Here is a 27,997-nt window from a genome sequence, read left to right as displayed (position 1 = left end):
CACTCTGCTGGACACTTTACAAAGATAACCTCATTGCATCATTTCACCAATCCCATAAGGGGGGCATGATTATGTACATCTTATAGAGAAAGAGACAGGCTCCCAGAGGTAATGTGGCCAACGTCTTAAACTAAAAGTCAAAGAGGAAAGATTTGTTATGCTTTTTTTAGCAACGTTTTTTTTCTTTTCTCTTTTTTCTTTTGGTGAAGAAGATTTGCCCTGAGCTAACATCCGTTGCCAATCTTCCTCTTTTTTTATCCCTGAGCCAACATCTGTGCCAATATTCCTCTATTTTTTGTCTGTGGGATGCCTCCACAGCATGGTTGATGAGTGGAAGAAGTCCATGCATGGAATCTGAACCCGTGAACTCAGGCCACAGAAGTGGAGCACATGGAACTTTACTCAGCCATGAGGCCAGCCCCCCTTTTATAGGAAGTTTTAACTGAATTTTTGTTAGATCATTTTATTAATTGATATATATCTGTAGTGTTCATTTTTATTTTATTTTATTGTGGTAAGAACACAATGTGAAATTTAGTTTCTTAAATTTTTAAGTGGACAATATGTTATTGTTCACTATGGGTGTGCTGCTGTATAGCAGATCTCTAGAGCATATTCATGTCTTGCTTAACTGAAACTTTATGCCCATTGATTAATAATTCACCATTTCTCCCTCCTCCCTGCCCTTGACAACCACCATTCCTTTCACTTTTAATTCTATGAATTTGACGGTTTTAGATACCTCATATAAATGGAGTCACACAATATTTGTCTTTCTATGACTGGTTTATTTCACTTAACATAATGTCCTCAGAGTTCATCCATATTTCTGCATATAGCAGAATTTCCTTCTTTTTGAAGGCTAAACAGTATTCCATTGTATGTATATAACACATTTTCTTTATCCAATCTTCTGTTGATGGACGCTTAGGTTGTGTCCACGTCTTGGTCATTGAATAGTGCTGCAATGAACATAGGAATGCTAATATATCTTCAAGATCCTGATTTTAATTCTTCTGGATAAAAACCCAGACGTGGGATTGCTGAATCATATGGTAATTTTACTTTTAATTTGTGAGGAACTTCCATACTGTTTTCCATAGTGACTACACCATTGTTTTCATTCCCACCAACAATGTGCAAGGGTTTCAATTTCTCCACATCCTTGGCTGACAACACTAGCTGTCTTTTGTCTTTTTGATAATAGTCAACCTAACAGGTGTGAGATAATATCTCATTTTGATTTTGATTTGCATTTCCCTGAAGATTAGTGATGAGTATTTTTTCATATACTTGTTGGCCATTTGTGTATATTCTTTGGAAAATGTCTATTCAAATCTGTAGCCCTTTTTGCTTTTCTGAGGAAGACTCACCCTGCGTTAACATCTGTTGCCAATCTTTCTCTTCTTTTGCTTGAGGAAGATTAGCCCTGAGCTAACATCTATGCCAATTCTCCTCTATTTTGTATGTGGGTCGCCACCACAGTATGGATGACAAGTGGCTTAGGTCCCTGCCCAGGATCTGAACCTGTGAACCTGGGCTGCCAAAGCAGAGCTTGCCGAACTTAGTCACTATGCCATGGAGCTGGCCCCAGTAGCCCATTTTTCAATGGGGTTATTTGTTTTATTGAGTTATGTTGTATGATTTTTAACCACTATGCATATGTCTTCCTCTTCTTCCTCCCCCTCTCTTTTAAAATGAGACTGTTGGAAACTCTGTGATGTTCCAAGCAAGACGCCTGGAGTAATAAGCGACAGAGGACGTAGAATGCAGGCGTTGACTCTCAGGCAAGTAACTTGGTGCTGCACCGCTTGCCACCACCCGAGGCTTCCCTGTGCGACAGAGGAGATGGCTGACGTGCGAGTGTGCCGTGACACGTAGACTGATTGTTCTCAGTGTTTCAAAATGACATCTACAAGCCCTGTAGCAGGTTTCGGAGGCCCAGATCCCTGGGGTACAAAAGGGAGTCGAGCTCCTTCGCTTCCTTTCCTGGACGCCTTCCTTCCCAGGAATAAAGAGCACAGGAAAGATTTTAATGGCCTTTGGCTGATAAATGGATATAATTATTATTCTTTAAATGGAAACAACTCACTCAAAGACTTTTCGGATGACTTTTGAAAGAACAAACAAGCAATTTTATGCCGGTAGCTTGGGTAGTTCTGTGTTACAAATCCCCTTTCCATTCATTTACCAGTTTCCTGTCTTTTCCATTAGACTCCTATTCCTGTTGACTTCGCTTTTCGTTTACCTAGAAAAGCTTAGTTCATCTAAAAATGGGGGACTTCGCTGTACACTTTTTAGTTTTTTTTTCACTAAAAAACTTTTTAGTAAATTTAGTTCAGTTTTTCAGTTTTTACTAAAAGTTATTCCTAAACTCTATTTATTTTATTTTTAGTATTCTCTTTTATTATTATTATTTTTACCATTCTCTTATTTATTTATTTATTTATTTATGTTTTAAAGATTTCATTTTTTCCTTCTTCTCCCCAAAGTCCCCCGGTACATAGTTGTATGTTCTTCGTTGTGGGTCCTTCATAGTTGTGGCATGTGGGACACTGCCTCAGCGTGGTTCGATGAGTCATGCCATGTCGGCACCCAGGATTCGAACCAACGAAACACTGGGCCACATGCAGCGGAGCGCGTGACCTTAACCACTCGCCCACGGGGCCAGCCCCTACCATTCTCTTTCTACGATTTCTTTTTACTTTTTGACATCTGTTTCTACACTACTTCTAGACTGAGACAAAACAGTCACCTCAAACTCATGATGACTCAATTTTTTTTCCCTTGAAAAATCTCAAGTAACATTTAGAAGTTAGTGATTATTCTTTACAGACACGTTTGTGTCTTCAAAGAGCACCACTGAAGGCACAAACCAAGTTTTCTTTCAACCAATAAGTAATTTTTATTTCAAGGGTTCGATGTCCACATCAAATAATCATCTATTGATGTGGATGTGTGTGTGTAATAGTTAAGAATGTGACCTAAATTACCTTCGTCAAGTCTGGCTCAAAACTGGTGTGACTTTGGGCAAATTACCTAACCTTTCTTTGTCTTCTTCTTCTCATCTTTAAAATGGCAAAAAACAATAGTACCTATCTCAGAGGGTTCCTGGGAAGATGAATCAAGTCAATACCCGGAAAGTACATGGAATGGTGCCTGGTTCAGAGTAAGTAGCATATAAGTGTTAACTACTATATAGTAGCATGAATTCTCACAACTCTGCTATGGCTCTAGTTCAGCCTTGTCTAGTGCAAACATAATGAGGGTCATATACACAATTCAAAATCTTCTAGTAGCCAATTTTAAACAAGGTAAAAAATAAACAGGTGAAATTAATTTTAATAGTACATTTCTTTTAACCCACCATATAAAAATGTTTCAATGTGGAATCAATATAAAAATTATTCACAAGATATTTTACATTATTTTTTATCATATTGCATCTTTGCAATCAGTGTGTATGTTTCACTTACAGCATCTCTCAATTTAGACTAGTCACGTTCAAATGCTCAATGGCCACATTTGGCTATTGGCCACTGTACCGGGCAATGCATCTCTAAAGTGTCAAGCATTAAGATGAAAATTCTGACATAACACTTCTTTTGCCATGGATAGTTTATGTAACATTGTTGCCAGACTATTTTAGTAATACTACTAATCTAGGAATAGGGTTGGGCTCAAGAAATGTTGAGAAGAATTTGAAATTTGTCTCTGGAGTTCCTCTCGCCCTGGCTCAGTGCCTTCCTCCGATCCGACACAGTGTTCCCTGCTGCTGTCAGGATCTCTGATGAAGCCCATCCAACTTGCCTCCAGGCCACACTGCTATCTATTCTGTGCTCTGTACCCCCAGGACCCTCATGTGATGAAGTTGTTGTCGATTCTTCTTATTTATGGCAGTTATGTTCTATAAAGTCTTGCAAACACCGAATTAGCAAATACTGAAGCATTGCTCCTAGGAGAAATACAGGGTTAAGTTCCTGTGAGCCTCTGGTCACAATATTTTCATCAACTGATTAATACATAACCTCATTTGATGTGTTTCTGTTTAAAAACACCTTATTTACCCTGCACTGTTGATTCGTTAACATTCAACTCATGGACAGCAACATTTGAAGTCATGCCAGAATGAAGCTTATTTAATAGACATGCTGGACAGTACTTCAGTGCAGTGCTTGGGAGGCCATTTTAAATAGTGAAATCACCATCCAAAAACAAAAAAATGCAAGAAAACATTGGGGTAAATAGACTGCAAAAAGGACACTAGTTTTATGATATGAGAGCTGTAACGAGAAGGCAGAGAGCCCCGCCTTCTTCGACCTCAGCTGGGAATGTGTATGTTGGGCAACTCCAATTTTTTGCTGCTCTGTGTATATCCATGAATGACCGTGAAAGCTCCATGAGTACTGATTTGTGGGTTGCAAATAAATTTTAGTGAGTAGACGAATCTGGGAATAATGAGGATTGGCTGTGTTCCTTTTTGACAGCATCCGCATTTTCAGAGATGTGGGTGGGCAATTGGGAAGCTACTGAGTTCCTTCAAACTTTGTCACATGGATGATTGCTCATACATGGTGAACTGCTCCTTTATACTCCTGGGGAGTGGAGCAGCCAAATGAGTGCTCCCTGGGACTTGGTTGGGCAGAGTCAACTACAAGCAGAAAGAGCCATAGAATGAGCAGGGCTGCACCTTGGGAAAAGGTAAAAGTTGAGGAGCTCAAAACAGTAATTCTCAACTGCAGCAGGGGTGGGAGATAAGGTCAACTGATGAGGATAAGAGGAGGCATTAACTGAGAACCAGACACCACCCAGAAGTATGTGGAACAGGCCAGGACTCTTGGCTGAATAGGGCTGGGGTGTCCAGAGTTGCCTTTTTTTGGGAACTTGCTGTGTGGTGCATAAGTAGATTTCTCTGGGATAAAGGCACAGGGTCGTGGGCCAGGACAATACTCTGGCTCACATGTAAGCTTGCCGCACACGATCAGTGACAGATTATGCAAGAATTGTTGGTACTTTCATCTCCTCTTTTGTCTCCTCATTAATCTAGTTGACCTGGTTTTCTTAATTCACTGGAACCTCACCCTTTGTCTCTTTCTTCAAACCACTTTTTGTTTTAAACAAACAGAAGTGTATGTATATGTTGTAAATGATTCTAATTTTACCAAGAAAACAGCAGCATATTTAAAATATATAGTGATTCTATTATTATACAGTTTTACCCATTATTCTGAGCTCTTCTTTCGGTAAATCTTTTTAAATAATTTGGGGTTTTTTTTGGAACAAAGATTGTGTTTAGCTTTCTGTGTATTACTCAATCCCATGGCACAGTAGACAATTTTTTATTGAATAAATTTCATGTGTAATATTGCATAAGTTTAAGGTGTACAGTGTGTTACTTTGATACATTTATATGTTGTAATATGATTGCTAATGTGATATTTATCATATTACATCATTAAGTACAATATTATTGTCTATATTCATTATACTGTGCGTTAGGTCTCCATGGCTTATTTATTACTCGTTTTAAGTTTGTACCCTTAAACACCATCACTCTTAGCCTACCCCTATCCCCTGGTAATCAGAATTTTACTCTGTTTTTTACAGGTTTAACTTTTTTAAATTCCACATATAAGTGATATCATACAGTACTTGTCTTTCTGGTTTTGACTTATCTTGCTTAGTATAATGTGCTCAATGTCCATCCATGTTGTTGCAAATGGAAGGACATCTTCCTTTATTAGGGTTGAATAATATTCCGTTGCATATATGTACCACATCTTTTTTATCCATTCATCTGTTGATAGGCGTTTGGATTGTTTCTATATCTTGTCTGTTATGAATAATGCTGTGATCAATATGAGAGTGAATATATCTCTTCGTAATCCTGTTTCCATTTCCTTTGGGTATATACCCAGAAGTGGAATTGCTGGATCTCATGGTAGATCTATTTTTAATTTTTTGAGGAAATCTCATAATGTTTTCCATAGCAATTGGACCAATTTACATTCCCACCAACGATGTACAAGAGTTCCCTTTTTACCACATCTTTGCCAACATCTATTGTCTCTTGTCTTCTTGATGACAGCCATTATAACAAGTATGAGGTGGTATCTTATTGTGCTTTTGATTTGCATTCCCCTGATGATTAGTGATGCTGAGCATTTTTTTCATGTGTCTGTTGACCATTTTGACATCCTTGTTGGAGAAATGTTTGTTTAATTCTTCTGCCTATTTTTAAATCAGATTGTTTGTTTTTTCGTTATTGAATTGACTGTGTTTTTTTTTTTATATTTTGGATATAAATCCCTTATCTGATCTATGGTTTGCAAAAATTTTCTCCCATTCTGTAGGTTGTCTTTTCATTTTGTTAATTGTTTATTTAGCTGTGCAGAAGCTTTTGAGTTTGATGTAGTCTTATTTATTGATTTTTTCTTTTGTTGTTTGTGCTTTTGGCATCATTCCCAAAAGATTATTGCCAAGACCAATATCAATGAGCTTCTTCCCTACGTTTTCTTCTAGGAATTTTATGGCATCAGGTCCTATGTTTAAGTCTTTGATCCATTTTGAGTTAATTTTTGTAAGTGGTGTGAGATAGGGGTCCAATTTCATTGTTCCGCATGTGTTTCTCCAGTTTTCCCAGCACCATTTGTTGAAAAGACTGTCCTTTCTCCATTGGGTATTCTTGGCTCCTTTGTCAAATATTAGTTGACTGTATATGCTGGGGTTAAATTCTGGGCTCTCTATTCTGTTCCATTCACAGTAGGCATTCTTTAACCATATTTGTTCTTTTAACTGGAAATACCATCTGATTGCATTGTTTCCAAACTGGAACTGATTTTTCCTAGTCTTTATTCTATGTACAATTCAGCCACATCTCATGGTCTCTTCCTGCCCTATTCCAAAACACTCTCTACACCCTACCTGTACATGAAAATGCATTTATATTTTGAACAAAATTAACAAGTCTCAATTGGTGTATTTTCCCACTTTTTTGCAGCTTTACAAAAATTAGGGGAGAACATAAGCAAAGAGTAGGAAAAATGTATCTGGAATGATATAATATGGTACCATTGGAAGCTAAATAACCAAATTGGAAAAGGATGCTAAGAAATAATCAATAAATTAGAATCTGGATAAGGCAAAGCTTCGAAAAATTCATCCATCATTTAGAAGACCACTTTTATTGATGATGTATTAGGACGATGATATGACAGAAAATTTTGAGAAATAGAAAAAGGATCCCATAACTCTTAACACTAACATGACTCCATAAATGTTGCTTATTAATTATTCTGCCATGCAGTATAGAATGGTGGTCAGGAGTGTCAGCTCAAGTCAGACAGACTTGGCAATAAATTCCAGGTCTGTCATTGCTGATTGAACAAGTTATTTAAATGTCTCTGAGCTTTAGCTTTCTCAGCTGTACATAGGCCTAAATAGGTAATGCATCTAAAGTGATTAACAAGATACCCGAGGCAAGTTAACTTATTGTTAATATAATTTCTTTCAACATGTATCTCTTAAGCCCATCTTTATGTGCCGTGTGCCATCTTCATAAAGCTATCTCATAGACCATAGAGCTTATGGTCTAGAGAGGGAGGAAGACAGTCAAATAAGCATGCAGATGGACAATGGCAGATGGAGGAGGAAAAATGCAGCATGTTAGGAGAGCATCAAACAGAGAGATCTGGCTTGATCTGGGGGCCCAGGGAAGATTGCTTGAGACAATGAGTTTGGGCTGAGAAATAAAGGAGGATTGGGGTTAAATAGGTTAAGAAGGAGGGGACCTGGGAAAGGAGCGTATCCTAGCAAAAGAACTTTACATATAAAGCCTCTGAGGTAGTGGGGGTCGCAGGCTTTTCGGGGAACCGAAGGTTGGCTAATGTGGCCGGAGGACCAAGAATGAGTGTGGGAGTGGCAAGCGATGAGCCTGAACAGATGGGCAGAGGCCACATCACACTGAGCCTTTATCTTAAATGCAGAGGGGAGCCAACGCAGGACTTTAAGCTGGGGAGAGGCACGATCTCTGTGAGAACAGAAGGAAGCAGGACAAGGGTGAATGCGTGCTCTGGCCATCCTTAAAGTGAGAGCTGATGGCGGCTGGGACAGAGTGGTGACACAAGCAATTGAGAAAAATGAAGAGATCTGGCGAATATTTAGGAAGTAAGATGGCCAGGAGTTTGATAGGCTGAGTAGGGCGGTTGAGGAAGAGAGAGGTGTTGAAGACTGGAAATTGAACATGTCGTGGCACCATTCATTTGCCATAGGCAATACAGGAAAGCTACCAACTTGTAGGGTACTTTTGTCCTTCCTTACATGCAGACACATTTCACAAATCTGAAACCACAGTGTGCATTTTGCCTAAAAACTTACTTTTATTCATGAAAGAGCATCAGTATTCACATGTACATATCTATGCAAACACAAGTCAGCCAGCCTGGGTGGTCAAGCGGTTAAGATTCTGCACTCTCACTGCCACAGCCTTGGTTAATTTCCTGGTCAGGAAACCACATCACCTGTTTGTTGGTTGTCGTACTGTGGTGGTTGCTGGGATGCTGAAAGCTATGTCACCAAGATTTCAAGTACCAGCGGGGTCACCTATGGTGGACAGGTTTCAGTGGAGCTTCCAGACTAAGACAGACTGGGAAGAAGGACCTGGCCACCCACTTCTGAAGAAATTGGCCATGAAAAACCTATGAATAGCAGCGGAGCATTGTCTGATAGAGTGCTGGAAGGTGAGAGGATGGTGCAGAAAGACCAGGCAGGGTTCGACTCTGCTGTGCACAGGGTCGCTAGGAATCAGAATTGACTTGATGGCACTAACAACAACAAATGCAAGCACATATGCACAAAAATATTATGTTACCCATGATTTTTGTAAGCTAGTCAAAATCTTTATTCAGCTTTATTTATTTTTCAAGAAATTTGAAAATTTTATACCATTATTATTTCTAGAAGTCTGTCTTATATGCTTTGTTTATAGGTTCTAAATAACTGTAATCCATTAAACTCCCAGTCAAACATTTATTTTCTTCCCATAGAAAGAAATTCATGCTCTAAGGATTTAGCATCATGTTCAAGGCCCTGAACTACTTTCCTTCCTCATCTTCATCATTTCCCTGAGGGTTTTGTGTTTTCTTGGTTTTGATTCTGTTGGTCCCTCTGCCTCGGATATCCCCTAAATACTTCTGCCCTAGTTGAACTCCTATTCATCCATCGAGGCCTCTTTGAAACGTCACCTCCCCTCTGAAGCTTTTCTGGATCCCTGTCAAATTGTTTCTAAACTGCCTTGTTCTGGGGTGAGTTTATATCACAGACAGACTTGAATTAAAGTGAAGTTGTTCCTAATCTCCTCCTTCAGATCAACAGTTTCTAAAAATTTTGATGAATTTTCCTCCGTATCAGTAAACACCGTTCAGTGTATCCTCTGATTTAAGTGGGTTTTCCCCAGAAGCAGGTCCTGAGATAAGGATTTAAGTGCAAGGAGTCTCTTTGGGAGGGAATCCCAGGAAGTACGTTTCGGGGAGTGGGGAACTGAGACAGGGCAGGGAAACAGGGCAGGGAAGGAAGCCTGGAGGAGGAGCATTAGTGAGCAGATCACCAGGTAGGCAACCAGGGCTCATTCCCTCTGGGACTTCTGAGGGGCTGTGCAGAACGTGCCTCAGGGTTGTCACACCTGAAGGCAAGGATACTGGAGAGATTGTCCTCTAATGTCAGTTAGTCAACAGTTGAGGCCTGCTTCAAGTGGCCTTGACTCTCCAGCACTTCGGCTGGCCTGGACTGCTCTGCTCCTGGGCCAAATACACTCCAGCACCAGACAGCCCCTCATGCAGAGAGGGGCAGCTATCTACAGTCAACGGCCATTGGCAAACAGGGAACAGTGAGTGCTGAAAGCACTGATGATGTCTGCAATGCCCCCATATACACACAGAATATTTTCTTATTTCTAAGTCATATGCAACAGTGAAAGCTTCTCCTTCCTCTGAAACAATTAAGAAGATGTGGTATTTGGGAAGGGAAAGAGGGTATTACCAGAGGGAGTGTGGTAGGAACCTGGGATTTTTATGAAATGTACCTAAAGTTTTTAGCTAATATATTTTAATGGCAAACATATTAAAGATCAGGGTCTCGAATTTATAGTGGCTGTAGAAGGAAAGTGAAAAATAACAAGGCTCTGGAGTCTGACTGTTTTTAGTGTGTAAATGCCACCAGCAGAAGGAAAGAGTTGTAAAATCTTATCATGGGATACGGGAGGCATTAACCACATAATTAAAAAAAGGAGCGTTTTCTCGGGAACAGTGTAATGCAAAGCCTGTTTAATGGACTCGGAATGTGGACGGGGCCTTGGTTTAAGAATGTGTTACCTGAAGTCTTGAAAAATAGCAAGCGTATGTTATGTGAAGTCTACGCATGGAAGCGGGCTTGTCTGATGCTTTCCCAAGACAGAAAGGAGAAAACTAATTCTTTTCATTCCATTTTCCTTATTTTTGTAGCACTCACTGTCCTTTGATTCTTTTCTATTGCATTCTCTCTTCACTCCTACTCCTTAGTACTTAGTACTCCTTAGTCCCACTCCTTAGTACTGGCTGCTTTTTAAGGTGATGCGATTTCCGGATTCGTGGAGTACGTTAATTTTTCAAGAAAGGAATCGGTGCTGAATTGCAGCCACCGTGCCTGAGTTAGAAAGTATTTAGGCAATTCGTTGTCTGTACACACACGGAGAAAGTATCTTACTTGAGAGAATGTGTATAGATTCTCTTATTCATCTGCAAAGTTCCTATCACAAATAACATTTTAAAATCAAAGGGAGATAAAGTCTTGGTGGGCTTGTGTTACTTTAAATTACTTTCAAGAACCAAATCACACCACTCATTGGCTAGTTTTTCTATTTCCAAATCGTATTCCCAGCAGAATGCCAATACAGTCCAGCAGTTTAATTCATTATTATACAAAGTCCAAGTGAGTGAAATTTTAACCTCTGCTTCTAACCACTTCATGTTGGTTTTATCTGTAATTAACTTAGTGAAAAGCATTTGATGACAGAGTCTTCTTGTGTCCCAATTACCTAACTTATGAGGTCCTTCAAGGAGTTTAATTTAACCACTTTCTACTGAAGAGTATCATGTGGTAGAGCAGGAACATTACGTAAGAATTCTAGGTGTTTTAACAAGGAATCTCGAAGGCATTATTGGATGAGCCCACACGGGGAATGTTTGTAAAGCCTTGACTGGTGTGGTTAGGTCTGGGGCATATTGTGGTCGAAAGAACACAGCACTGAAACCAAAATTAGCTTCAGAGTAACTTAAATCCTTAACATCTCTCAAAAGCAACGCTTTTAAAAATTCCTTTTCCTACCCCATTCTCATTCACTGCGCACATTCTCTGCAGGTGAATCTGGGCCTTTATTTTTCAAATGCTCTTCACCTGGGAAAATTTCTCCCCTAGCCTCAACTCTCCAACTTCCTATGCTTTTGTCCCCTGCCATCCACTTGATTCTGCCTTAAAAAGCTCTGAAGAATCAGTCCTGCAAAAGTGAGTGCTCCTGGGAGGGCAGAAAGAGGAGGACAGACTAGGAAAAGCTAGAACCCTTTTTTATGGGAAGAGGGATAGGAAAGGCAAGGAATCCTTATAAAATAATCTTTCTATTGAAAGTATAAAGATATGGGTATGGGAAAATTTTTTATCTGACATCACAAAGGGGAATTTTATTAATGGTAGACGTTGCTGTCCTTTATAACAGCTACCTGGAGACATTTGAGAGATGCTCAGATTTGGTAAATAACTCTATGTGCTATCTACACCTTTCACGATTTCGACTTCACTCTTGTAACCCTCGTCTCTTAATCTCTCATATTTGAGATGTATGTCTATTCTCTTAAGCGTTTTAATTAACTTCTTTGGACTTCCTCCAGTCAGCTATGTTTTCTTTGAGGTATGGTAGTCAGATTGCTCACAGTACTCCAGGTGTATGAGCCACTTTTGTATGGGAATGACAGATTTGCTTGATCAACTTTTAGCATCCTTTTTTGCTAATGCCCAGCATTATTTTTGTTGTTATAAATTTCCAAAGCACCAATATCTTTAAAAAACACACCATACCGACTCTTACACCATTTTCCTTAGCGGTAACCAATCTTGAGAACTGTCCTAATTATCCTTCTGGAAATATGGTTTGAACTAATTGTTGCATCTGCCTGACCTGTACCCACAGAAAATATTATTTGCTATTTTTCACCATACCCAGGGGATTATAATCAACCCTCGGGATTATAACCAAGAACAACATGATGGATATGCTAAAATACATAATAATCATTGACTACATAAGCATAGATAAAAAAATGGGTCGAAGAAGGTACTTTTTGAGAGGGACACAAAAGCATTTCTGGTAGGAGGAACCAGTAAAAGTGAAACTTGATTTTCAAAGATCTTTAACAAAAGATTTTTAAGTCCACACATAAGTTTCATATTACTTGGTAGAACATTTTATTGGGAAGAAAGAATTGTCTACATGTAGGAAGCAAATTTTATTTACAAGAGAGTGATTGTCTTGCACTCTGTCCTGACTTATTTTAAGGGAGGCCCACAGAAGGAAAGCTAGAGTTTGCTTATCAAGCCAATGCAGCTGGTAGACTGCAGCAGTGGGTTTAAAGGGTAGTCTGGGAACTCCAGGGGTTCCCAAGATAAACTGAGAGGATCTTTGAGGTCAAAACTATTTTCATAATCATGCTAAGATATTATTTACCTTTTCTGTTTACATTCTCTGACCAGAGTACGAAGTGTTCACTGCAACTCATCTTCAAAAAATACCAGTTGTTGAATTTTGGTATAGTATCAAAGAATACCCACGATTATCTGAAAGAGTTGTTAAAATACTCCTCCTATTTCCAATTGCTTAGCTGTGGGAGGCTGAATTTTCTTTATGTATTTTAACCAAAAGAGTGGATTGCAGCATATTGAATGTAGCAGCAGACATGAATCTTGCTGCTTTCTGTTGAGTCATACATTAAAGAGATTTGCAAAAATATAAAACTATGTAACTCTTCTAAGCTTTTTTTTAAAAAAACATAGTTTTTTGGGCTAGCCCTGGTGGCCTAGTGGTTAAGTTCAGCGCACTCTGCTTTGGCTGCCCAGGTTCAGTCCCCGGGCACGGACCTACACTGCTTTGTTAGTGGCCACACTGTGCTGGTGGCCCACATACTAAAAGACAGAGGGAGATTGGCATGGATGTTAGTTCAGTGCAAATCTTCCTCAGCAACAAAACCCCCCAATACATATATATATATATATATATATATATATATATATATAGTTTTCTTGCATAAGAATGTTAACATTTAATAGGTTTATTATTGTTATTTAAAAATGAATAAATAGATACTCTTAAAATTCCCAGCTTAAATTTCTAATATAGGAAATATCAATTGACATAACCCATATAAACAAAAGCCCTTTGGAATTCTCAATAATTTTTGAGAGTGTAAAGGGATGCTGAGGCCCAAAAGTTTAACTGTCGGGCTTTGGAGAATCCCGATATCATTTACACATTCTCTGTGCAGATGATTATTTACTCCTTCAAAGGGTCCTGTTCTATCTCTTTCGCTTGCTAAGGTATTTTTATTTATCTTAGAGCACAGAGCGGTTTCCTACTGGCTTAGAGTTCCGAAGTAGAATAGAGGACATGTAACAGCAAGGAAACACAGTAGTAATAGTAGGATACAAAGAGTAATGTCAATATTACCTTTTTGTAATTCAGAGCGAGTATCTAAAGTTCAGTATTTAGCTTCCAAATAAGAATTTTATAAATTGGGCTTATTATCTTGAAGGCACAGTCTTTCTTTTTCTGTGGTAGTAATGACCATCAAGAGAAAAAAAAAAGTGTGAAGTTTGGGAAAGTCATCTAATTCTTAAAAAGTTTAGGAAATTCTGTGCTTTCATAGATGGGTAAGAAAGAAGCCTTCAAATTTTAGAGGAAATTGAACAAGGTGAAAAAGGAAAGTTTATGAAACTGGTTGTTTTCCCACTCCCAAGATGAGTAAGGTTGACACTAGTGGCGCCATCTCATGGCCATATTTTATGGGCACCTCCCTCCTGGCTACATGTGAGATAAGACACGGCAGCATTTTATTGAGACCTACCAAGGACCAGCAATTTCTCAAAAAATACAACCAGATATTATAGAATCTTTAGATGATCTTTCAAATGGAAACAAAACATTGTGCAACAGATCAAATGCTATTGTAGTTGCAACTGACTGCTTGGGGTCCCTCAAAGAAATACATGAAGGAACTCTTCTTTGTGAAAACAGATGGGATCTGGAGACAGATTTGAGGCTTCCTGTGAAAAGTTACATTTACTGCAGAGTAAAACAACTAACGTATGACTTTGCCTGTAGGGAATGAAGCACTGACAGCAGGTGTGGTAAGCAGAATGGCCTCCCAAATATGTCTATGTCCGAATCTCTAGAACCTGTGAATACGTTGCCTTACATGGCAAAAAAAGACTTTGTAAATGTGATTTTAAAGACTGTGAGATGAGGAAATTGTCTTGGATTATCTGGGTGGGCCCAAGCTAATCACATAAGTTTTTAAGAACAGAGAATCTTTCCTAGCTCTGGTCAGGAAAGGGAAATGTGATACAGAATGATTAGAGATGCAATGTTGCTAGCCTTGATGATGAAGGAAAAGACCATGAGCTACGGAATGTGGATGTCCTCTAAAAGCTGGAAAAGGCAAGAAAATGGATTTACCGCCAGAGTGTCCAGGAAGGAATACAGTTCTGCAGACATCTTGATTTTGTCCTAGTGAGACCCTTATTGGACTTCTAATCTAAGAAATGCAAGACAATAAATTTGTCTTGCATTTAAACTTCTAAAGCTTTAAGCTTCTAAATTTATGGTAATTTGTTTTAGCAGAAAGTGAATACAGTTGGCTTGAAATTGATAACCCAACCCCCAACTCCATTTTTTCTTCAAGTGCACTATTGTTTGGGTTTCTAATATGCCTTTTAAATCAGTTGACCAAATAATAAGATAGGAAGTCAGTAAGGCTTATTCTATTGTCCTATAATAATGTTCTGTCTCTTTCATGAGGACCCCATTGGAACCCATTTCTAAGTCTTTGATATCAGAATGAGAGAGGTAGAAAAGCAGACTCTAGAATCTTGCCTTTTCTTTTGGTGTGAAAAGAGAAAAGAAGTAGTGAAGAAGAGTCTTAAAAATTACTTGAATCAATGAAATAATTTATGGTGGTTAAGATCCAGAGATACATAAATTTTAGTTTACGGAAGAGAATAGGTCCAAAGAAATGTTAAAAATTGTTTGTCAATATGTTAAACCTTGGCCCAATGGTATGACAGCGGTAGGGGACAGGTCAAGGTGGGGCGAGAAAAAAGAAAAGATACAAAAATTTGCTAAGCTGTTAGGGAGAGAAGAGCAGTTTCTGTTTCTTCATCCTCAGGCAATTTTGTTGACTTAGGGCCAAAGAAGGCTGGCGGAAGGTGAGAAGGTACAAAATGACAGCAGCTGGGAATGGGAATGAGGCTGCTACTCTGGATGTAAAATCAGATGTGCTAAAGCAGTTTGAAGCCAGCCAGGAAGTTTGCCAAGCTATGAAAATGTCAGTGTGTAACTGGACTCAATGGGTCTGTCTCTTGGTGAATGTGGAGCTGAAAAACACAACCAAGGCTGAAGTTGTGAAGAAAAAAGGTTTATTGCTTGCACAAACAATGGAGAACATCGGGGATGGCTCCCAAAGCAGTGTCCCTCTCCCCCCGTCCCCCCAACCAAGCTCAGTGCATTTGGAGATTTTATACACCAGAGTGCAGAGGATGTGTTACAACTGTATAACAGCTGGGCCCGATCAGGGCGTGTGTGCAGGCTACTACATAATGAGTTCTATGCCATTACATAACGAGCTCAAGGCAACATGCCGGTATATAACAGTGCCGAGGTAATTTTTGGACACTTAGAGCTGGAGCAATTTGCCAGGGTCCTGCTGCAACCGTGTAGGTTTCACTGTAAGATGGCAACATCTGCAAAAACGAGGACATCAACTTCTGAAAAATAGCACATTTAGTTTTCTCCTTGTCTGGAAAACATTTGGCAGACTTTGTTTAGTTATGGATCAGATCTTCATTAACCCTTTCCTTCCCTGGTTTCTGGTCACAAATGCTTACTGCCTTTCCATGGGAACCGGGACAATTTCAGTTATGTTACATTTAGCATTTTTATTTTGAAACTTGTACACTTTGTCATGACTTTTATTTAAAGTAAATAATTTAATTTAAATTATTGGCTTTAAATTACTGAAGGGTCATTTTAATACATCTTAGGACCAGCAGTGTTCCTAGGAGATGACAACTAGAAGTCTGGGGGAAATTAGGCTTACCTGAAAGAATTGGCGTTTTTAGATGACTTTTCCTCACTGTGTCCCCTTAGACCCTACCTGCCTTGCATAACCCTGGTGGAAGGGGAATAATTATTTGCCAAAACCGCCTAGAACATGCTGAATACCATGGTAAAAAGAACATAACAGCTAATAAAATTGCTAAGCAAGGTGTTTAGAGGTACCATCCTCATCTCTTGTGTCTCACTCAGATGGTGTCCCAGATATAAATTTCTATCAGGAGACAAGGAAAGCAAACCTTTAACCAGCTGCACATTTTATTTGAAGTCTCAGGGCACTTAGAAAATGCCTCAGGAGTGCGAAGAAGTTTAATTGCAAGAGCAATGAATTTGGAGGCCTTAAAAAGAAACAGAGTGGACAGAAAAAGAGTTTTGTATGTGGTCTGCATTATACTCCTCAGCTAGGTTTAGCTTATAGAAAGTCAGCACTTTTAGCTAGTCCTGGCTTCCTTCTACTGGTCTAGGAAGATTCAGTTAACTTAGCTAATTTCCAAGGCACAAGAAGGTTCTATGAACTCAGTCTCCCAGCTGATGTTTGCATGTTCAGTGTTCTATTTCTTCTGTTCCTGAAAGTCACAAAGAATACTTTGGACAGCATTTTAACTGTAAGTTGACATTGGTGGACACTATTTCATAAGTATATGATATCAATTAGCATTAACCATGATCAAATAAGCTGCAAACCCACGAACATGGGGTAAAAGGTTGGTGTTATGGCCTAGAACAATGTCTAAAATACCAAGAGGAGGATGGAAAAAATGTATCACCTTGTTAAATATAATGTTATTATACCATGATTTTTTTTCCTGTAACTAACTCTGAATCAGAGCCTCCAATAAATTTTACACAGGATGAAAGGCCTTCTATAAAAACCATGTTCTTTCCTGTGCCAGAGGATGCTGATAAACACAGGGGATGGGGAACATAGGAAGTGAAGTGTAATGGGAGTAGCCACAGAGAAGTGCTGCCTTTAGCTTGAACCCATGGACAGAGCACTGGAGCAGGAGTCAGGAGTCTTGGATTTTGGCCTTTCTTCACCCTTAGCTTAAGGATGAGAATGGTACCTAATAATTCCTCACATGGATTTATTCTTCTGTAACATGGTGTCAATAATACCTACTCTGAGCATTATTATTATAAAGAGTATATTAGAAAAAGGAAGCAAGACATCCAACATGGTGCCTGACACTGGTGCTTAACGATGCTGGATTCATTCTTTCCTTAGCCTACATTTAGAAAACAAGGATAATAATGCTTATTTTATCCCCTCCCCTAAGCACTACCTCTATCCAGCCAGAATTCTTCTGGAAATTCCACCCCCCCCACCTTTTTTGAGAAAGCTAACTATAACTAATAGTTCAATACCATTGATTGTGATAAAGTTGTTGTAACAGAGGTACAATTGTGAGAACAAAGTTGAGGGGGAACAGGGAAGACCACATAGTGGAGGGGACACTGGTCCCCTGGTAGGAGAAGGTGGGAAAGGGGTGACCCCTTGGGGAATGGAAAAGGGGTGTAGACCCCCTAAGGACAAACTTCTCCTCCTTAATGGTGCTAAGGCTCACACATTTTGTGGCCAGGAGCTGTTGGTATTAACTCTTTCTCATCTTAAGGATCAGTTGCTGGTTTATTTAGCGTCTGGTTTTTGGGGAAACAAAGTTGGTCTGAACCTATTAAATTATATTGAATAAATCTAAGTAAAATGGAGAATGTGTTTAATATTTCAAGGATTTAACGGTGAAATTCTATGAAGTTAATTTGAGTGAGGCTCCTTGGCATGTGACCCGGCTGTTTACAGTTCATGTTTCACTGGGCATGACAAACCCTGTCTGAACTATCTGTTCTGTGCAGTGTTAGCAATCTCCAACTTGAAAAGAGGACAGACACGTTCGTGCTTGCAAACTTTTTCCTTAAAATACATTTAACAAGGAACTTACATGCCTGCCTTTGACCCTCCATCCTTTTATCAGTTATATCTTCTCGGCAGACAAATTTCTCTTAAATTTGATAAGACCTGAAACGGAACTAAAGTTCAGTGTACGCAATTTTATTTTACCTTTCTTAAACCTCAAAATGTCAATGATACTTTAAAAAAAACCCATGTTTGTCTTTTCTTATTTTCGTTCGGCCCATATTTATCCTCTTAAAAAATATTCAACTCAGCAGGCTGATCCACTTAGCTGATGATTTTGGCCCAGTGTACTACCTTTAGAATCTCCCTTGGACAATTTTTGTATATTTAGAATTTTCCCTAAGTGTGGTGGTAGGGTCATCCACAGTGTTCTCTAAGCCCTCATAGTCTGTTTTTGTTTTACTGTGTTTCAGGATTCTCTTGGTAAACATGTGGCAAACGTCCAATGACTCTAACTTTCTAAATTTGAGAAATGATTTTTCAAAGAGCATTTCTAGCACCCGAGTAAGCAGACTCCTGTGAGTAAGTATACTTTCCTGAGTTCAGTTTTTCTGGGATCTGTTGATTCACTCTTCCATTTAGATAGTAAATGCTTCAGAGCACAGTTGCATCACTGATGGGTATTTCTTTTCACCTTCCACTCCCCCATAGCATCAGTTGTTTACAATTAGGACGTGCTATCTGCTTCTAGTTACTTGCTTATTCAGTGAGAATATTAGTGCACATTCTACCATATAGAGATAAAATATGCAGTATAAATAATAAGAAGAATTGTTCTCTGGGACTCAGAGGGAGAGGAGCCCTATGAAAGCTACAATGAAATTGATTTAGCTTTCAAACTATCCATTCACTTTTCTTCCTTTCTTCTGCCTCAAAAAGTACTGTCTTTATCAGTTAGTTTGAGCCAAGTTATGATGCAGTAACAAACAGCTCTAAAATCTCAGAGGCTTACAGCAATGAAGATGTATTTCTCATTTGTGTAACATATTGGATTTGGCTTGGTTATAGCTCTTTTCCATGTCTTCTGCACTCTGAAGGAGCAGAGAGCATAGACTAATGATAGAACCACACAATGGCTCTTAAAGGTTTTGTTCAGAAGTGACCCATGTCACTTCTGCTATTTCATTGGCCATAGCAAGTCACGGGGCTAAGCCTGATGGTGATGGAGTGAGCAGGACAATCCTCCTGCAAGGCGGGGACCGGTAGGGATAGAGCATTAGAAAGGAGCTGGTATGGAAGAACAGCAAATAATTTGACAAAATAATTCAATGTACTCTCCAATCCTTGCTAATATCGCTCACAGATACGCACAGAGACACATGTGCACCCAATGTGGCTGTAAAGTAATGAGCGTGATTCGTCCCTAAAATAATCTTATCTGAATTTTCAATCTCTGAATAACAGATGGCTCTCTGAAATTTTTGGCAACTTCTCCAACATTATTCAAAGACCTGTGCACATTATCGGAATATCCTCAATCCTTAGAGGGTGGTTTGAAATTCGGAAATTGCTAGCCCTCATTTCTAATCAATCTGTGTAACTGACTTTAAAGTGCTTACAGCCCGTGTGACATTTGGTAAGTGCCAGTGAGTTAGGCTTTAACTTTCCGTGCAGTCGATTCAAATGAACAGAATGGATCATACACTATTTTATTAAAAAGCGAATTTTAACTGAAATTTTAGATTTTCTTCTGTTTTCACAAAGTGATACTGAAGGCCATTCCAAAAGATGAACTCCAACAATATTTTGAACAATAGTTGCACAGATTAAAACATGTGCATAACATTAAGAGGTGAACACTTCAGAGGTGAAAAACTCACTTGGATTCTTACATTTTGGTTGATTTTATAAAGAATACAGCAAAACCATGGGATGATGTGAATTCTGATAAGTTTTGGCTGTGGGCTCTCATTCTCCACCCAAACGGTGAGACTTGGTTGGGGAAGGTATCAAGATTCAGTGCATGGTTTAAAAAAATAATTGGTCTATTTCTGACACATCTAAGAAGCGAAAATATTTTTGTTCGAAAAGTTACTAGAAGATAGAGTGGAAAAAATTGTTTTTCATTAACCTTACAGTAATTCAATCTTAGCTTTCATGAGCTTGCAACTTTTGGATCCTGTTTACAGCTTTGGTTCATTTCCTGTATTAGTTACAATATTTTATAGTCATTCCTCATTTCTTTTTTTTTTTTTTTAAATAATTTTAAGTCCCTTGAGGAGATGAAACCAAGTCTTTATATTCCTGGCATGAACCCTATAGTACTAGTAATTATAAATTACAATATCAATTAAAAGTAACGTGTAGTATATGAGTTATTTATCATGTGCTCAGCATTATTTTAAGCAATTTCTCATTCTAACTATTTAAAGCTGTGAGATAGTCAATTTATGTTATTTCCAGTTTATAAATGAGAACACTGAGTCAGAGAGGTTAAGAAACTGTTCTCACAGCGCACAGCTAGTAAGTAGTTGACTCAGGTGGCTGCAGAGCCCACGCTCCTGTTAAAAGTACATATGCTTCCTTCTTTATGTTTCTAAGTTGATTATTCATTAATGTAGGGCAAAAACTTAAGCAATAACTATGCGTCAGGCAATATTTTGGGCACAAGAAAGATAAGATAAAAGATCACAGTGTTGGTCTTCACGCTTGACTCAGCCTAGCTAGCTAGGAGGAGAAAGTTGAATAAAGTTTTCCACTGTTAAATCTTGAAGAAGTAGGGTTTACTCAGAGAACCGGAAAGAGGTAAACGTCCCAGCCGAGAAAAGAAAATTTGAGAAATAAAATAGAGAAGAGATATTAAACCTTTGGGAAGTGCAAGTACAATTACATTCGGGTCTGTGTAAACAAAGGGCAAGAGAGAGGACAGGAAAGCTAGGCAGAGGCCAGATGATGGCTGGTTTTGTTCCATGCTAAGGATTTAAGACTTTAGGCAGAAATGATGAGGGGAGGCATTGGAGAATTTTAAGATAAGCTTATAATGTTGGTGACTTCTCAGTGCTAACCTAAAAGATATCTTGTACCTTCCACTGTTGCTTTTCTCATAGTACTTTGAGCATATAAAGATGATGTGTATGTTGGTTAAATGGGATAGTGGCGCATAGACCTATTAAACATTCCTGCAAATTAGGTCAGAATAAATTCTCTATGTTGGACACTCTACAGTTCAAGGCAAGGATGTCCATTCGCTGATAAAAGAATGGAAAGAAAACAGAAAATGAACTGCAGAGTGTACCTGGTATAAATATCTAATGTGCTTGAGGAATTGAATTGTCCAAGAAGTTGTTGCCAGGGCCATTGAATACAAAGAGGCCCCCTGTCTTTGAAAATCTGCCTTTGGAAGTGCATTTGTAATTACATCGTGAGAACTGAGCAGATGTATTCCGTAGTGGTTCAATGTTTTGTTATTACCATCCACTGCCTCTAGGTTTATAAATCAATCTCTAAATGGGCACATTTTCTGAAAATAGTTTGAAAAACAATTCTCTTTTGATCATGTGAATAAAGAAGTGGAAAATCCATGTTGAATTTTAATTCAGCTAAACACTGATGCAAAAAGACAAAATTAGCACTTTTCTTCATTCTTTCTGACAGCTCATAAAAGATCATTGATATATGTGCATCCAAGATGGATGAGATTGCAAGTGTATAACTGCTATGCTCAAGGCAAGTCATGTTATATAAACCATCTGGACCTAGGAGGGCTCGCTGTGCTTTAACACGATAAAGAAGAAGCCACGGTTTCTTGCTTGTTCTGCTAACACAAAGTGATGTGATTTCTAACAGATAAAAATGTATTTACCCTTGACAGGCTGTGGCATGCTTAATGGGTATCATCTTAACCTAGCCATGGAAATGTTGAAGGAGGGAGTCAGAACTTTTGGTTAAGAAATACATGTACAATTGACAAAATTCCTCATTCTTTTGAGGGCTTTTCAATACTTGATATTTAGCAGAAATTTTTAGCCTCCAGCTGAGCTGGCTTAAAAGTGAATCCTTGTTAGGTTAAAAACATTACGAATCATGTTAGCCAAGTGTTTATTCCTCTGATAACATTAGCTTTAATCATTTGTTATGCTTGCCAAACTTTGGGCAAAATGTTGACATGCTTCTACATCTAAGACCTCTCACAAATACCACTTTCTTTGTAAAGACTTCCCTGGTCCCTCCCACCTTCTCACCTTCTTGTTTATAAGGATCTCTATAAAATTCACATATGTGTTGAATGAATTATATTACTGTTCATGTTATGCATATTTTTTTCATTTTTAACGGAGATATAATTCACTACCATAAAATCTCCCCCTCTCTAAAGTGTATATTTCAACGGTTTTTAGCGTTTGCACAAGGTTGTGCAATCATGACCACTATCTAATTCCAGAACATTTCCATCACCCCACAAAGGAACCCAATACCCATTAGAAGTCACTCCCCAGTCCTCTCTCCCTCCAGCCCCTGGCAACCACTAATCTACTTTCTGTCTCTATGGATTTGCCTATTCTGGACATTTCATATAAATAGAAGCTTACAAAATGTGCCCTTTTGTGACTGTCTTCTTTCACTTAGCATGGTAGTTTCAAAGTTTGTTATGTTCTAGTGTGTATCAGTATTCCATTGCTTTTTATTATAGAAAAATATTCTATGGGTGGATGTAGCACATTTTGTTTCTCAGTTCATCAGTTGATGGATATTTAGGTTGTTTGCACTTTTTAGCCACTAAGAATTTTGCTGCTATGAATATTTATGTGTGAAACACATTACACATTTATATATTTCATTAAAATTAAAAAATTATTAACATTTAGATATTTATTAAAGAATTACTACAACATTAAAATATTTAAAAAATATAATGTTAACATTTTGGCTTATCTTCTTTTAGATTTCTCTGGTTACTTTTATAATACTTTCATTTAAAAAAGCCAATTTTGTATCAAAATATGCATACTGTTCTATTTTCTACTATTGTTACCTTACTTCCCCTAAAGTATATGGGGTATATATAGTGCTAGGATAGAATTTTTATTAATTCTATAAATGTCTATATTTTATTTTAAATATTAGATTATGTTTCTGTACATTATAGTTATAATTCTTGAGGGCAGTTACTTTGCTTTATTTTTTATTTTATCCCTTTCCTTCCCTTCCACTAGTAGCTAACAAGAACCTAGAGTAGTATTCTCTCAAAAGTTTGCTGAAATGAATTTACAATATATATGGAGTCACAGAATTTCAGGTTTGAAGAGAATCTTAGGGGTCAACTGGTACTGTCACCAACATGGTGATACAGCATTTTAGTTAAAAGTGGATTTAGTTAATGACTATCATTTTGGCTCTTAAACTTGCATACTTAACTACTATACTATATTCTTTGATGAAACCATTTGGGAAGATTGAAAGAAGAGTAATAGGAAATTTGTTCCTAAGTCAAATCAGGAGTAAAGTTTAGCAACTTCCTGGATTCCTGTATGATAAAATTTGAAATTTAGAGAGAGCTGATGAATGATTTTTTTGCCAGTTTAACACTTCATTGTGAAAATACATATTATTTTCTGAAATTACGAAATGCTCAACAAAGTCATTAAGAAAAATCTCAGCTATCTCCGATGTGGTCAGATGTTCACAGCTTGTTTCAAAAGAGTAAAATGTGTTTATTCTGCATGTTGGGTCCATATTCTAACACCCTTGTTGACACCTTATCTGCTGTTGAATCATAGTAACATCACTAGCTGTATATTGCCAAGTTGAGCCTGTTCCAGTTTTTAAAAATACTATTAATCCTAGCACCTAGATTGTGGTATTGAAATACTATTTCCCAATATAGGAATCCAGGGCTTCTTGGAGAAATGGCTGATTCCAGGTTTTGGGGCAGGATATGCACAAAATCAGTCAACTTGTTTTGTCCAATTCAAGGAAGTCATCAGGGACCACCAGGGCCAGAGACTACCAGGAACCAACCTGGAAAGACCAACTCACTGGCCAAAGATTGGAAAATTGGAGGTTTAGTAATGATTTTAATTGCCACGAGGCAAGCCCCATCAAATATATTTAAATTGCTAAATTCATAATTAAAAAAATAATTGGTCATTTTTGGAAGATGATAGAGAATCAATTCATTGTCTTGAAAACTGGCTTTTAAAAAAAGGGAAGAACCAAGCGTTTATTCTGTCTTTCTCATATGAACTGTCCTACTGGGTAACAAATAGTAGTTGAGAAGCATGTCTTCATAAAGAGTATTCCAATAAAGAAATAAAAAGAACTGACATAATTATAATATCACCATTTTGCAATACACGTGGAATATAGATCTAGGCATTGAGCTGCTGTCACAAGAGAGAAAACCAGACTCGATGTGCTTCCTGATGAAAGAATACACCACCACCTGTGGTCTCGCCAAAGGGGTCAAATCTGAGACTGATCACGGCCCTGGATCCAGCTGCCAATTTGCAGGAAGAGTGGGCAGAGAGCTTGGTGATCTGCACCGTGAATATGCAATTGACAATATCCAGACTGGGGGAAGCTCTACAGGCTAAATAAATAGCCTGTGTTCTTCCACAGATACACTGAAAAGAAGAAGGGAATGGAAAGGGACACTGGAGGTTGAAAATGACTTAACAGGTGTTGAATTTTTTTAAAAATTGGGTAAGACTGAAGTACAGACAATGTCTGGGCTTGTGTTGGTGATAACACTATAAAATGCAATGAAGCAATTACTGTAAAGGCAAGAGAGTGGTTTCTTTGTGAGGAGAGGGGTGGCTGTGTTTGGGATGGGCCACATGGAGGGGTTTCTGGGTGACCGGCAAAGCTATATTTCTTGACTCAGGTAAGGGTTTCAAGGGCATCGTATTAGTTTCCTATTGTTTCTGTAAGAAATTACCAAAGAATTAATGGCTTAAAACACCAAAATTTATTACCTCACAGTTCTGTAGGTCAGAAGTCCAGGTGAGCTTGCCTGGATTTTCTGCTGTGGGTCTCACAAGGCGGAAATCAAGTTCTTGGGCAGCTGGGCTCTGATCTGGAGGCTTTAAGCTCATTCAGGCGGTTGGCTGAATTCAGTTCCTTGTGGCTGCAGGGCTGAGGATCCTGTTCCTTGCTGGCTGTCAGCCAGGAGCCTCTCTCAGCTTCTTAAGACTACCCACATTCCTTTTACATTGTCCGCTCCGTCTTCAACGGCAGCAGGCAGCAGTGGGTTGAGTCCTTTCTGTGCTTTGAATCTCTCTGATTTCTCCTTCTGCTGCAACTCTTTTGCTTTCCTCTTCTGTTTCTAAGGGCTTATGTGATTACATTGGTCCCACCTTGATAATCCAGGATAAGTTCCCTATTTTAAGGTCAGCTGATGAGTAAACTTAATTCCGTCTCAAAGTCCCTTCACAGCAACGCCTAGACTGGTGTTTGACTGAATAACTAGGCTACCAGAATCCTGGGAGGACATCTTTAGAATTCTCCCGACCACAGGTGTTTTTACCTTACACATTTGTTTCCTATTGTTTTATATATTTGTATTTTATTTTACAAATATAAAAGCTAAAAAATCATTGAGACATGCAAACAGGTGCCTTCTTGTGATATTTGAAAGACATTTATCAAAGATGCTTACCTTTTTTTAGGGAAAAAAAAAACCCAAACAAAAAATGATTTCTTTCCTTAGCTGAAATAATTTGTACTTTCACCTTGTCTGAGGATCGTAAAAATTGTAGGTATAAAAAAAGTAAATTTCTGGAATTTGCTGCTTTTATTACTGTAAGTAACTCTAGAACATTTGCAATAAAAGGTTATGTTTTAATAAAATTCACAAATCGTATGGAGTTATTTGGCATGGTTGTAAAGGTACACACTTTATAGTAGGTTCCAGATTCGTGGGATATGCCTGCATGAATCCATTTTGGCAATAGCTTTTATAAGAGTTGATACTTCTTTGTTTTTTCTGTCATTTCATAGCTATTTTGGGGGATAGCTGTCATTGCATTTTTGCTAACTTAATTGATAGTATACCAAAATTGATCTACACCATGGGCGGGCAAACTTTTCCTGTAAAAAAGCCACACAGTAAATATTTTCAGTTTTGTAGGCCATATCGTCTCTGTTGCAGACATTCAAATCTCATTGTAGCCCAAAAGAACACAGAGAACACATAAATTAATAGGCATGGCTGGATCTGGCCCATGAACCATGGTTTGTAGACTCCTGATCTGCACATTTAAATATTTCCTCTCTTATTGTGAGAGTTTGCTATGTTATTACTAACATATTTTCATTGTGTGCATTTGTTTGAGCATATCATAAAAAATAAGCAAAATGGAGACAGTCAAAAAAATCTATATTCTCCTTTGGTTGTAGCATAACGATTTCAGTCTCAGAATCACTTTTTCAAGTTTGTGTAATGTGCGTATCTGGAACCTTCTGTGAGCTCTGATAATAAAGCGAGGTATATTTCTGTATCAGCTGTCTCACTTTCTCACTCATTTATTCATTCAGCAAATAGTTATGGGGCACCCAGTATGTACCAGGCACTATTCTACCTCCTGGAGATAAGCAGTTAACCAAACACAGTTCCTGCTGTCACCTCACACACTCTGGTTGACCTGCTGTTGATGATGTCAAGTGTCCAGGATATAATAAGCTTTTTCTAGTAGTGTTTCTCTGACCTCCAATATGAATATAAATGTTAATGCACATTTATTGTTAGGTTTAAATATTGTTTGCATATGTTTTCCTAAAAATTGACTGTTCAATTACTGTTGAAAAAATCTGAGAGATTATGTTGCACATTCACTATATTTTGTATCAGATTTACGCTGGAGTATGGAGGAGTCAAAATTATTTTGCAAAATTTTACTGAGTAAATCCCATTGAAACCCTGAGTAATGTACCGTCACACTTTATTGTCTTCAAGTTGTATTGTGTGAATTTGAGAGACGTTGCTTTCATCGTACGTGCTGCTATGATTCACATCAACCCTAATGGAAGAATCAGCTGGAGATAGTTGGACCTTTTGACAGTTGAATTTGAGCCTCGTCAATTCATCATAGCCATCAACAAATTTTCTTTGAGATTTCATCTTTAGCCGGTGATGCCTATCAATTTTTGGCTTTAGAGGAATTTAGTTTTCTTACCTGGGGAAAAGAAAAAGGTAGATAAAAAGACTCCAAGACTTACAGTAACCCTATAATTAAAATAAACCATCAAACTTTAACCAGAACTTACAATAAGTACACAAAGTGTTAGGCATTCAGTTTCTATTGCATAACTAACAGTTATGCTGTGATGAGAGCATCCATCCTATGCCCCTGCTGGCATCTGACTGAGGGCATCACATATGTCCTGCAGTCACGTCCCTCCTCGTGTTCTTTTATATGAGTTGACACGCATAAACCTAAATTAAAAAAAAATGTTGAGCTATTTACCTCCTCAACCACGTTTACAATATAGTTATATCTCATTTACAGATACGGTAAGAAAAAGTTCAAGATCTGAATAAAAACAAGTTGTTCTGGTAGCACTAGTTTCTACTCTAGCATGCTAGTTTGCACAGAGCATTTTCTTTATTTAAAAAATACATTACAAGCAGTTAAACTATAAAAAAGAAAGTGAATCACAACTTTGTAGATTTCCTGGAGCTCCTCCATAAAACTCCAAGTTTCTGATAAATTTGATCTAAGTCAATCCCTTTATCTTCT

At 38.2% G+C, this 27,997-nt stretch overlaps 1 long non-coding RNA gene across 3 annotated transcripts in view; it reads left to right on the top strand.

Moving 5' to 3' along the window:
* LOC139079820 (uncharacterized) overlaps positions 1–26,108 on the top strand; it is a 52,821-nt gene extending 26,713 nt beyond the window's left edge. The window contains exons 3-8 of one of the 3 annotated variants that reach the window (XR_011533758.1): positions 932–1,055; positions 1,703–1,787; positions 3,093–3,169; positions 18,734–18,842; positions 21,915–21,986; positions 24,145–26,108. This is a non-coding gene — a long non-coding RNA (uncharacterized lncRNA). Of the gene's footprint in view, positions 1–931; positions 1,056–1,702; positions 1,788–3,092; positions 3,170–18,733; positions 18,843–21,914; positions 23,162–24,144 lie in introns of those variants that run through there. The other 2 variants (XR_011533756.1, XR_011533757.1) reach the window with 2 other exon arrangements.
* The last annotated feature ends 1,889 nt before the right edge of the window (positions 26,109–27,997 follow it).

The sequence above is a fragment of the Equus przewalskii genome, chromosome 27, assembly GCF_037783145.1.
Source record: "Equus przewalskii isolate Varuska chromosome 27, EquPr2, whole genome shotgun sequence".
In the NCBI taxonomy this organism is placed as follows: domain Eukaryota; kingdom Metazoa; phylum Chordata; class Mammalia; order Perissodactyla; family Equidae; genus Equus; species Equus przewalskii.
Note: the sequence above shows the minus strand (reverse complement) of the source record. Positions and strands in the feature narration are given on the sequence as shown.